Source organism: Miniopterus natalensis, chromosome 3 (assembly GCF_054644295.1).
Source record: "Miniopterus natalensis isolate mMinNat1 chromosome 3, mMinNat1.hap1, whole genome shotgun sequence".
Taxonomy (NCBI): Eukaryota; Metazoa; Chordata; class Mammalia; order Chiroptera; family Miniopteridae; genus Miniopterus; species Miniopterus natalensis.
This window is the reverse complement of record NC_142083.1, coordinates 94,878,267-94,890,538: the sequence shown is the minus strand read 5'-3', so window position 1 is coordinate 94,890,538 and position 12,272 is coordinate 94,878,267. Positions and strand designations below refer to the sequence as shown.

At 45.4% G+C, this 12,272-nt stretch overlaps 1 pseudogene; it reads left to right on the top strand.

Moving 5' to 3' along the window:
• Positions 1-1,822: 1,822 nt before the first annotated feature.
• Positions 1,823-3,285, top strand: LOC107533416 (GTP-binding nuclear protein Ran-like; annotated as a pseudogene).
• Positions 3,286-12,272: the final 8,987 nt, after the last annotated feature.

Below are 12,272 nucleotides of genomic sequence, written 5' to 3'. Positions count from 1 at the left end.
CTCTCTCTCTGTTTCTCCTCTCAAAATCAATTAAAAAAAAAGTGTACAATTCTTAGAGCTTTGGCAGTTACACACACCCATGAAACCACCACCACAGTACAATACAGAACACTTCCATCACCCACAGATTCCTTCCATTCCTTTTCGGTCAGTCGTTCCTGCTACTCCTGTTTGACAGGAATCCTTGATTTTGGAGAAGCTGCCTGGCCTTAGGCAACCACTGATGTGCCTTTTTGTCATAATAGATTAGTGTGCATTAAAAATTTTTTATATAAATGGAATCACACATTATGTACTCTTTGATGTCTGCCTCTTTCATGCAGCATAATGATTATGAAATTTGTCTTTTTTTCATTTATGCCATCATATGAATATATTACATTATGTTTTGTGATAGAATTTTTTTCTCCCCCATTTTGACTATTCAGAATAGAGCTGCTATCAATATTCATGGATAATTCTTTGTGGGAACATATGTTTTCACTTCCCTGGAGTAACTACTTAGGAATGGAATGGCTAAATTGTACAGTTAAGTGTATGTTTATAGTCTCTTAAGAAAATGCCAAATGGCAGATCCAGGATGGCGGCAGAGTAGGTGCAAGTTACACTCACCTCCTCCAGGAACCAAATTGGAATTACAACTAAATTATGGAACAATCAGCCTGAATGACCAACTGAAGACTAGCTGGACAGAAGTCTTATTACTAGGAACATGCAGAATAAGCCATGTTAAGACTGTAGGAAGGGTGGAGAAATGAAAAGGGCTGGATCCACGCCCATGTGCTTTGGATGAGAATTCAGAGGGATACCTCAGCTGCAAAGGTTACCCCTGAGAAGTGAGGGGTCTGTCTCAGCCCCATGCTGGGGATCCCCAGCCCAGAGCACTAAAGCCAGGAAGAGGAGTCCACATAACATGTGGCTGTGAAAATCAGTGGTAATTCTGTTCACCAGGGAGAGAGACGAGCTTGCTAGAAACCCAAGTGCCCTCTTAAAAGGCCAGTGCACAAAATCTCATTCACGGGCACTCACCCTGGGCCCTGGTGGAAGGACAGCAGCTCAGAATGGACTAAAGTCATACAGGGAGAGATTGGGTTGTGTGGCCTTGGGGAGAAGGCTGGAATGACAGCCACCAATGCCCCTGCGCTGAGTCCCTCTTTCATACTGTGTACAGATGCCCTTTCCTGGGTTGAGCACGCCCCTCAACCTGGGGAGATCCACTGGTCTCCCCCTTCCGACTTCCTGTGGCCCAGCTCTGCATCCTCATGGCCTGCTGAGAAGTCAGCCAGCTGCAGGAAGCCTGGGCCCACCGCGTCCTTCCTTGGAAGGCTCTTGAGATAGTCCAGGAAGACTCAGGGGGTGTCAGAGATGCCTAGGGAGAGACTGAGCTGTGTGGCTCTGAGTTGAGGCCCATTTCCCCCCCGTTTGCCCCTATCAGCACCATTGTTCCTGTGTGGAGCCTCCCTCCACATGGGCAAATCTTAATCCGTTTTGGCCTGATGAAGTCTACTGGTCTCACCCTGACAACTCACTGAGACCCTGCCCCACCGCAGAAGTCCGCAGGCTCCAGGAGGGTGGTGGTGGCTTCAGTGTACCCTGAGACTTTTGCTGAGTGGCCACAGACCCAGCACTGGCAGCAAGCTCGAATCTTCATTAATCTGGTGAACACCACTTGCCCCTCTGCGCTTTTCCCAAATGTGGGAAACTCAACTGCATAATTTGTGGTGGTGGGGGGGAGTTCACGCTCTCCCTTGAAATAAAAAAAAAAAAAATACAAAAAAATCAATAAAACCAAAAGCTTGTTCCTTGAAAAGATAAACAAGATTGATAGACCTTTAACCAGACTTCATCAAGAAAAAAAGAGAGTCAGACAGCCCTGGAGATGTTTCTGGAAGTAACATCACAATGGCCACCCGAGGAGAACCCTGAGTTCAATTCAAACTTGTATTGGTTGGTGATGGCAGGACTGGGAAAACGATATTTGTGAAACGAAACATCATCTGACTGGTGAATTTGAGAAGTATGTAGCCACCCTGGTGTTGAGGTCCATCCCCTCATGTTCACACCAACAGAGGGACTATTAAGTTCAATGTGTGGGACACGGTGGGCCAGGGGGGGTCTGGGGGACTGGGGAGGCTGCTTGGCATCCAAGCCCAGTGTGCCATTATAATGTTTGATGTAGCTTTGAGAGTTACTTAAAAGAATGTGCCTGACTGGCATAGAGATCTGGAACAAGTTTGTGAAAACATCCCCATCATGTTGTGTGGCAACAAAGGGCATATTGAGGACAGGAAAGTTAAGGCAAAATCAATTATCTTCCACCAAGAGAAGACTCTTCAGGGCTACCGCATTTTTGCCGAAAGTAACTACAACTCTGAAAAGCCCTTCCCCTGGCTTGCTAGGAAACTAATCGGAGACCCTGAGTGGGAGTTGGTTGCCAGGTCTGCTCTTGCCCCACCTGAGGTTGCCATGGGCCCAGCTTTGGCAGCACAGTCTGAGCACGATCCACAGGTTGCTCAGACCACTGCTCTTTCCGGTGAGGATGGCGACCTATGGAAAGGGAAGCTGGAGCCCAGCGTCAGAAGTCTAGTTTTATAGGCAACTGTCCTGGGATGTCAGTGGTGCAACACGTGTGCCACTTTATTATAGAGCTGAGTGGAATCTGCGCTTGATCTTTGGGACGCTGAAGAAGACGAATGGGCTTTGGAGTTAATATGGCAGTTAAAAATACCTTTATTTTTTTTGACCTGAATATTTAGTTGTTTTGGGACCCAGTTGTTTCCTTATTGAGTTTCAGCTATAAGAATATTGCAGTCGCATCATAACATTCAGCAGTGAAACCTTGTTTGTTACTGTCATTCCCATTCCTTTTTGTTTAGAATCAGAATAAAGTTGTATTTTAAATATCTAAAGGGGGAGGCAAATAAACTCTGAAATGAAAGAGAAATAACAAGTGTCATCAGAAAAATACAAAGGCTATAAGAATATATTATAATCAACTATATGCCAACAAATTGGACAACCTGGAAGAAATCAATAAATTCTTAGAAACATACAATCCTCTAAGACTGAATTAAGAAGAAACAGAAAATCTGAACAGACTGATTACAACCAATGAAATTGAAGCAGTGATAAAAAAAAACTCTCAACAAACAAAAGTCCTGGACCAGATGGCTTCACAGGTGAATTTTACCAAACATTCAAAGAAGAACTAACACCTATTCTTCTCAAACTATTCTAAATAATTCAAAAGGAGGGAAGACTCCCAAGTTAACCCATGATGCCAGCATTATCTCAATTCTAAAACCAGATAAAGACACTACAAAGAAAGAAAATTATAAGCCAATATCCCTGATTAACATAGATGCAAAAATTCTCAACAAAATATTAGCAAATTGAATTCAGTAATACATGAAAAAGATCATATACCAGGATCAAGTGGGATTTATTCTTGGGATGCAAGGTTGGTACAATATCCACAAATCAATTAACATGATACATCACATAGAAAAATGAAGGATAAAAGTAATATGATCATATCAATAGATGCAGAAAAAACATTTGACAAAATCCAGCACCCATTTATGATAAAACACTCAGCAAAGTGGGAATAGAAGTAACATACCTCGACATAATAAATGCCATATATGACACACCCACAGCTAACCTCATATACAACAGGGAAAAACTAAAAGCATTTCCATTAAGATCAGGAACGAGACAGGGATGTCCACTTTCAGCACTCTTATTCCACATAGTACTGGAAGTCCCAGCCACAGCAATCAGACAAGAAGAAGAAATAAAAAGCATCCAAATTGGAAAGGAAAAAGCATAACTGTCATTTATTTGCAGTTAACATGATACTATATAGAGAGGACTCTAAAGACTCCACAAACTCCGTCCCCCCACTAGAACTGATAAATTAATTCAGTAAAGTAGCAGGATACAAAATTAACATTCAGAAATCTGTTACATTTTTATACACCGACAATGAACTATCAGAAATGGAAACTAAGAAAACAGTCCCATTTACAATCGCATCAAAAACCAAAACAACAAAAACAAAATACTTAGGAATAAATTTAACCAAGGAGTTAAAAGACCTGTATTCGGAAAATTATAGGACCCTGAAGAAAGAAATTCAAGAAGATACAAATAAATGGAAGCATGTATTGTGCTCATGCATAGGAAGAATTAACATCGTTAAAGCAATATATAGATTCAAGGCAATTCCTATCAAAATACCAATGGCATTTTCCACAGAACTAGAACAAATAATCCCCACATTTATATGGAACCACAGAAGACCCCAAATGTTCTTCTTGAGAAAGAAGAACAAAGTCAGAGGTATCATGCTGTCTGATATCAAACTATACCACAAGGCCATAATAATCAAAACAGCATGGTACCACCCTAGCAGGTTTGGCTCAGTGGCTAGAACGTTGGCCTGAAGATTGAAGGGTCCTGGGTTCGATTCCAGCCAAGGGCACGTGCCTTGGTTTCAGGCTCGATCCCTGGCCCCAGTTGGGGCACATGCGGGAGGCAACCAATTGATGTGTCTCTCTCACACTGATGTTTCTCTCTCTCTCTCTCCCCATTCCACTCTCTCTGAAAAGCAATGAAAAAATATCCTCAGGTGAGGATTTAAAAAACAAACAACAACAACGACAAAGAAACCGCATGGTACTGGCATAAAAACAGACACACTGATCAATGGACCAGAAGAGAGAGTCCAGAAATAAACCCACACCTATATGGTCAATTAATATGTGACAAAGGAGATAAAAAATTACAATGAGGTAAAGATAGTCTATTTAATAAACGGTGTTGGGAAAATCAGAGAGATACATGCAAGAAAATGAAACTAGATCACCTTCTTACACTAACTACAAGAATAAACTTTAAATGGATTAAAGACTTAAATGTAAGACCTGAAACCATAAAACTCCTAGAAGAAAACATAGGCGGTAAACTCTTTGACATTGCTCTCAGTAATATTTGTTTTGGATATATCTCATTGGGCAAGGGAAACAAAAGAAAAAAATAAATGGGACGACGTCAAACTAAAAAAATTTTTGCATCACAAAACCACCAACAAAATGAAAAGACAACTTATGGAATGGGAGAAGATATTTGCCAATAATACATCTGACAAAGGGTTAATATCCAAAATTTATAAAGAACTCATACTGAGGCAGGACAGTAAGAAGCTAGGGAAATTCCTTGACAAGTGGAATAAGGGAAACTGAGACAAAATATTTAGACAAGGCGAGACAATGTACAGCCAGCTTACAGCCAGCTAATAAATCACAGTTTTATCTTCCCTAACCAAGGACATTTAGGAGCAAATGGTTTATACATTCCAGACTATCCCCAGGGCAGACTGGCCTCAGTCCCAGTCCCTCTTCAATAACACTCTTTAAAAATAAAACTAACCAGAAAATAACTCTAGATCCTGTGTGCACACATTTTGATGAATCAACATATTGAAGGACACATCTGAAAAGCTAATGAATATTCTGTTAAGACCCCCCTCTGATACTTCCCCTAAGATTCCAGTGGTCAAGGAAAGGTTAAAAAGCATCAAGACAAAAGATCCACTGCGTGCACACGCAGTCTTCCTCCTGGGGGAGCACACTCACACCTCTCCCTTCCCCTACTTCTTCCCCCACATTTATGCATCTTCTAAACTCCAAGGAACCCCATGAGACTTGCAACCAGGGGAGCAGTGGACAGCAGCAGCTTGTCCTGGGCTTACCCCTTGAACCTGTCTCCAAGGCCCCCTTTTCTCTGACTTTCTCCTGTTGCTGCTTCTACCTTAAGCCCTTCCTTTGTTTCACTGTCCCCAGCTTTAATAAACGTGTTCACAAATTCACTTGGACTTGTGCTGTGAAATCTGTCTTACACAAAGTCAAGAACCTACACAGTATCGGTGAGCCCTAGGCAGACCTGCCCAGGGCCCTGACCCCGTCTGGCAATAATACAACTCAACACCAAAAAAACCCTAAACAATCCAATTAAAAAATGGGCAGAGGACCTGAATAGACACTTCTCCAAAGAGGAGATGCAGATGGTCAGTAGACATGAAAATATGCACAAGGTCACTAGTCATCAGAGAAATGCAAATTAAAACTACAATGAGGTATCAACTCACACCTGTCAGGATGGCACCATCAACAAATCAACAAACAACAAGTGCTGGAGAGGATGTGGAAATAGAGGACCCTCGTGTACTGGAATGCAGACTGGGGAGGCCACCATGGAAAACTATATGGAGGTTCCTAAAAAAATTAAAATTGGAAGTGCCTTGTGACCCAGCAATTCCACTTCTGGGTAATATATCTGAAGAAACCCAAAACACTAATTCAAAAGAATATATGTCCATTGCAGTGTTATTTGCAATAGTCAAGAAATGGAAGCAACCCAAGCTCCCATTAACAGATGAGTGGATAAAAAATTTTTGGTACATATATACAGTGGAATATTACTCGGCTATAAAAAAGAATGAAATCTTACCATTTGCCACAACATGGTGGACCCAGTGGGTATTATGCTAAGTAAAATAGGTCAGACAGAGAAAGATAAATACCATTTGATTTCACTTATATGTGGAAAGTAAAGAGCAAAATAAACAAACAAATAAAATAGAAACCAACTCATAGACACAGAGATCAGACTGTTGGTTGCCAGAGGGGAGGAGGGTTGGGAGGCTGGGTGAAAAAGGTAAAGGGATTAAGAAGTACAAATTGGAAGTCACAAAATAGTTACAGGGCTGGAAAATACAGCATAGAGAATATTGTCAATAATATTGTAATAACTATGTATGGTGCCAGGTGGTTACTTGAAATATTGGGGGGGGCGCTTTGTAAAGTGTTTGTCTAGCCACTATGCTGTACACCTGAACTAATCAAAATAATATTGAATGTAAACTGTACTTAAAAAATAAAGAAAATAAGAAGAAAATGCCAAATAAAAGTGATTATATAAATTTGTACCCTCACCAGCTATGTTTGAGAGCTCTAGTTGTTCCACATTGGTGTCAACACTTGTCATTGTCAGCCCTTTTAAATTTAGTCATTCAGTGGGTATGTAGTGGTATTTCACCATGGATTTGATTTGCATTCCCCTAACGAGTGATGATGATGTTGGGCATATTTTCATGTGCTGATTGGTTATCCACACATCTTCTTTTGTGAAATGTCTGTTCAAATCTTTGGCCTGTTTTTTATTTTATTATTTTATTTTATTATTTTATTATTTTATTTTATTTTATTTTATTTTATTTTATTTTATTATTTTAATTTTATTATTTTATTTAATTTTATTATTTTATTTTATTTTAATTATTTTTAAATCATCACCCCAGGAATGTTTTTATTGACTTTAGAGAGAGAGGAAGTGGGGGGAGAGAGAGAAACATCGATGTGAGAGAGAAACATTGATCGATCACCTCCCATACGTGCCCTGACACGGGATCAAACTCAAAACCTAGGTATGTGCTTTTGACCGGAATCAAACCCCAAACCTTTTGGTGTTCGGGACAACGTTCCAACTAACTGAGCCACCCTAGGACTTGGTCTAGTCTTTAAAACAGCTTTACTGAGATATATACACGCTAAACAACTCATCCATTTAAGTGTACAATTCAATGTTTGTCAGTATGTTCATAGAGAAGACCCTCCTTTAACCTGAATTACTGAAAACTGAATATCTTTGGAATTTCACATTTGCTTCAGACTTGATAATGTTTCTTAATGAAGTCAACCTAAAATTATAAGGGAAAACAGCACTTACATGCAAAATATGTAACACATTACCGTCATATTAACAACCAATGCTCTGTGAATCACAAATAATGATACCGGTCACAAAATGGGTCTGTTATTGCCCGTCACCACTAAGGCAATAAGCTGAGACAAGAGTGAATATTTTATGAGCATTTGTTAATCAGATCGTCGGGAATCTAGAAGAGCGGCAGGTATGGCACCCTGAAAGGACCGCTCTGCCATTTCATTTTAAACAAACTCTTTATAGGGTTAGTGGTGGGAAAAATTCTAAAGTCAGTGAGTTCCCAGGGCCTGCCTTCTTTCACTGGCCTTGCAAATATTAGCCCAGAACGGTCTCTCTTCAGATAGGTCCTGTCCGTCTGGGATCCGGGCTGAACACGTCCTTCAGTTTCCCAGAATCTGTAAGAAAATCTCTCTGTGATGTCAAACAGCTTAACTCGTTCCTGGAACCAGAAAATAGTCAGCATTTACAGAAACAATGTCAAATGAGCGGTGGGGTGGGTCACAATTCCCACCGTTACGTAACCTGCTTTATGCACTTCCCGTGCTGTCAGAGTTCAAACAAGAAGTGAACTCTTCCTTCCCTTGCACGTCTGCAGAGGCTGTATCTTTTGAACTCGAACTATTGTTCTCAATGCAGCACAAAGGAAATCTCCACATTTTAAAACCCATTTAACTGTGCAGTTGAGAAGCTCCCATCTAACCATCAATTGGAGGCGATTAATCCTGTTATTAAGCCAATCCAGTGAATTTTCAAAATTCCAGGTCTTGAATTTTTGATTCCAAAAATTGCCCATTTGGTTCTTTTAAAAAATATTTTCCTTTTTCCCACCTCTCCGTTCACAAAAAGCCTATTTTCCGTGACCTCATTGGGTGTAGTTGCAATCGGTGTACTTGCAATAGCTTCTTTAAAATCCTTGTCTGGTAATTCTAACTGGCTGACTGGTCTTGGCATTGACCCCAGTCATTTTTCTTTGAAGATGGATCACGATCTCCTGGCTTTTTCTATGCTGAGTATCTTTGGATTTTCTTGTGAACACTGTGACTGTTATGCTGTATAGACACTGAATTGTTGTATTCCTGCAAAGACTATTCCTGCTTTTGTCTTAGTGGGTCATGAACTTGGTTAGACTTTAACTGCGACTTCTGCTACTCCCGAGGTGCGCAGAGGTTCGTCTTGGCCCGTTTTTCATCTTTGGCGAAGCCGTTTCCGATCTGCCTGCACACACGTGATTCAGGGCTCCGCAAGGGGCTCGGGTGGAGTCCGAGCACTCACACCACCGTGGCCACACCTCTGGCTGTCTTCAGGACAAAGCCACGCCGCACACGGAGGACCACTGCATGCTGGCTTCTTTCCGCAAATATCAGTTCCCCTCAGATCTGACTTTTGTTCATTCCCCAGGGCCCTTGGGGAACTGGTTTTTCACATTTTGTCCGGAACTTCTCAGTTGTTTTCTGTGGACAGGACTTTAAGGCACTTACTCCTCTATTGACTTCCATAAGCTGATTCTTGTATTGGGCAGCCTTGCTGAATTTTGTGCAGGCACACCTTGGAGATACTGCGGGTTCAGTTCTAAAGGGAGTCATAATCTTTTTGCTGGTGAAGGTTCTTGCCTTCAATTTGTAACCCCTCACCCCCCAAAATGCAGCGTCTGTGAAGCAAAATAAAATGAGGCATGCCTGTTTAATTAGCGTTTGGTTTAGCCGCATATGTAGAAAACCCAGCCCATGGAGAAGGCGATTGATGGGGCAGCTATATGTACTCAGTTCAGCAAACAGAAGCTCTGCAGGTCTGTAGCTCAGAGAAATTCCACACAGGGAATTCCTGTTCCCAAAACCACCGGAGGGGCTGGAGGGGAAGTGAAGGGCCGGCTTCGGCGTCAAGGTCACAACACGAAGGCTGTGCTCTAAAGTCAGGAATCTGTGAGCAGGCTCTGGAGTCCAGCCAGCACAGAGGTGCACCTTGTCCCCATCCAGTGGCCAGCGGCCACAGCATCAGGAAGGCGCCCTACTCCTCGAGTCTGGGAGACAGCTAGTCCAGGCGGGTGGGCTCTCACTGGCCCCACCGCTGTGGAGGGCAGTGCTGTGTGCTCACTGGAGCGAGCCGGGCTGTATTGGTCTCCCCCAACCCCTGGACTGCAGTCCCCCACCCGACCACTCCACCCCATGGTGATGTCCACTCAATACTACCATGAGCTCAGAACTCACTCAAAGAAGCCACACGGTGACTGATACTCTGGGAGTCACATCGTGGCAGAGAGGCCACCACCTAGAATGACTTGGTGGGGTGGCCTGTGGAGACCCTGCCAGGGTTCCACTGGGAGATCACACCCTGGCTGTGCTGTGTGGTTTTGGCCATTCACTGAGCCTCAGTTTCTCCACCTGAGCAATAGGAGAGTAAGAGCCCATGAGGCAAGGCCTTGGCTCCTGACACATGCCTGTTTCCACCCACGCCCACCAAGGGAAGGGCTGAGACAGCTCTCCACCTGGCACCCCTCCTCCCTAGGCGGCCCCTCTGCAGGGTCCCCACCCACACATTCCTAAAGCATGAGCAGTGTAGCTCTCAGCTGCACCGGTAATGCCTCATTCTACCCTGACTGACCCAAGAGACTGCTGGCCTCTTGACCACCCACTTACCAGTTGAAGAGACCACAGCAGAGGAGGCTCAGGTTTGGTCCATCACCGTGGGAACATCAGAGTCACCAGGGCAGGGCCTACCCGGACCCTGGGGAGGGGCCTGGGGGCACCAGGGTTTTTTCCAGGGGTCCCCCAGTACCCAGCTCAGTATTCAGGCTCAGGAGGGGCTGGCCACAGCCTCACCCATGGGGGCCGGGGGTGGATAGCAGCTCGGTCAGGGTTTGGGTAATGTGCGTGGGCCTGCCTGGGGAGGTGAAGGCCGGGAAACCTTCATTAGCACCTCCTGGAACTTCTAGCCAAGCAGCTCTGAGTGGGAGCAGGGATTAGGTTGAGGCTGGTACTGGGACCCACCAGGAGGGGGCCCTGACCAGTCCCAAACCAGCAGGCTGGGGGGAGGTGGGGCAGCCACTGCCTCTGCCACCTTGGATGCCTCCTCCCCAGTCCTCACTGCACTTGGGGAGCAGCGAGGACCCCACACCACCGCTTATGCTCCACTTAGAGGGTGGTGCCCTGGGGGTCAGCTCTGTCATAGTGCCAGCTGCTCCTGATATGCCGTGTGACCCTGGGCTGGCTGCACAGCATCTCTATATCTGAGACCTGTCCTAAGCCCATAATCTGCTCCCCTACCCACCCTCTCCAGACAGGCCTGGCCAGTGGTGGCAGGGAATGTGGTCTGACTTCGTATTCCATCACTTATGGGCCAGCTCTTGGGGACTGAGGTTTGGCTGAGGTGGGAGATTCTGCAGGTGGGTGGGACAGGTGGGGCGGGAGAGAGCTTCTGCCAGTGTCCTGCAGCCAAGCACCTGCTAGAGGCTGTGAGCTCATGACTCTCAGGATGGCCATTCCTCTATCACAGTCACCTCCGCCTCACACTCTACTCTGAAGAGCCTGTGGTCCACTCAGCCCTCAGATGGCTGTTGCTCTGGTAGCAGGGGCAGGGGCAGGGGCAGGAAGGCAAGGGCAGGGCCAGCCCTCTTTGTGACCAGGTCCCTCACCCAGGGTCCTGGACAGGGCCTGAATCTTTCCTGCTCCAGCCTGTGCCAGTGTCCGAGCAGGGCTCAGCATGCAGTAGGAACTAAGCGAGTGTGTAGGTGGCTCATGAGTAGCAGGTGACCAGGTGGATGCTGGTCTTAGGGGACTCAGGTCAGAGATGGGACCATGCTCCGTTCTACCCTGTCCTGCCCCCAGTGGGACCCACTAAGCTGTCTGGGAATGTTTCCATGTCACACATAGATACCCATGCTCTAGACTGGCTGAAACACCATGACTCCTGCTTGTGGCATTCTGGCCAGTTTGGAAGATGCAGCCTTAAGACAGCTGCAGTGTCTCTGTGGCCCCAATCTGACCTCGGGTGGAGAAGGAAGGATGCTGATTCCAGGGCCTTGGTGGCTGGCAGTAGCTCCCAGGGGACCCCACCTGGGGTGCTGGGGACCCCTGGTTACATGGGGCTGGGTGGGTTCTGAGGGGAGAAGCAGGGGGAGGTACAGTTCTTGTCTGGTCCCACCCACTGCCCATTTTCTGGTCTGGGGTCTAGTTTTCTCCCACCTCCTTTGGGGCCTGCTCGGGGAAGGGAGAGGGATTCTCTGGGGCCTTGCCACTCCCCAGGACACTCCCTGCAGGTTGGCTCTTTGCATAGCTGAAGGGGTTGCTGAAGCATGAATGTGCTCCCCTGTTTCTGAGCCAGGGGTGGGGCTGACACAGGCCTGGGCTAAGGTTTGGGGGAGGGGATGGCCACAGGAAGCCTCCAGCTCTGGTCCTCCCTGGGAGGGGTGAGTACAGAAGGTCACTTGGTCTCCTTCAGGCTCCACCCTACCTTGGGACAACCCTCCTCACCCACCTCCCCACTCTAGA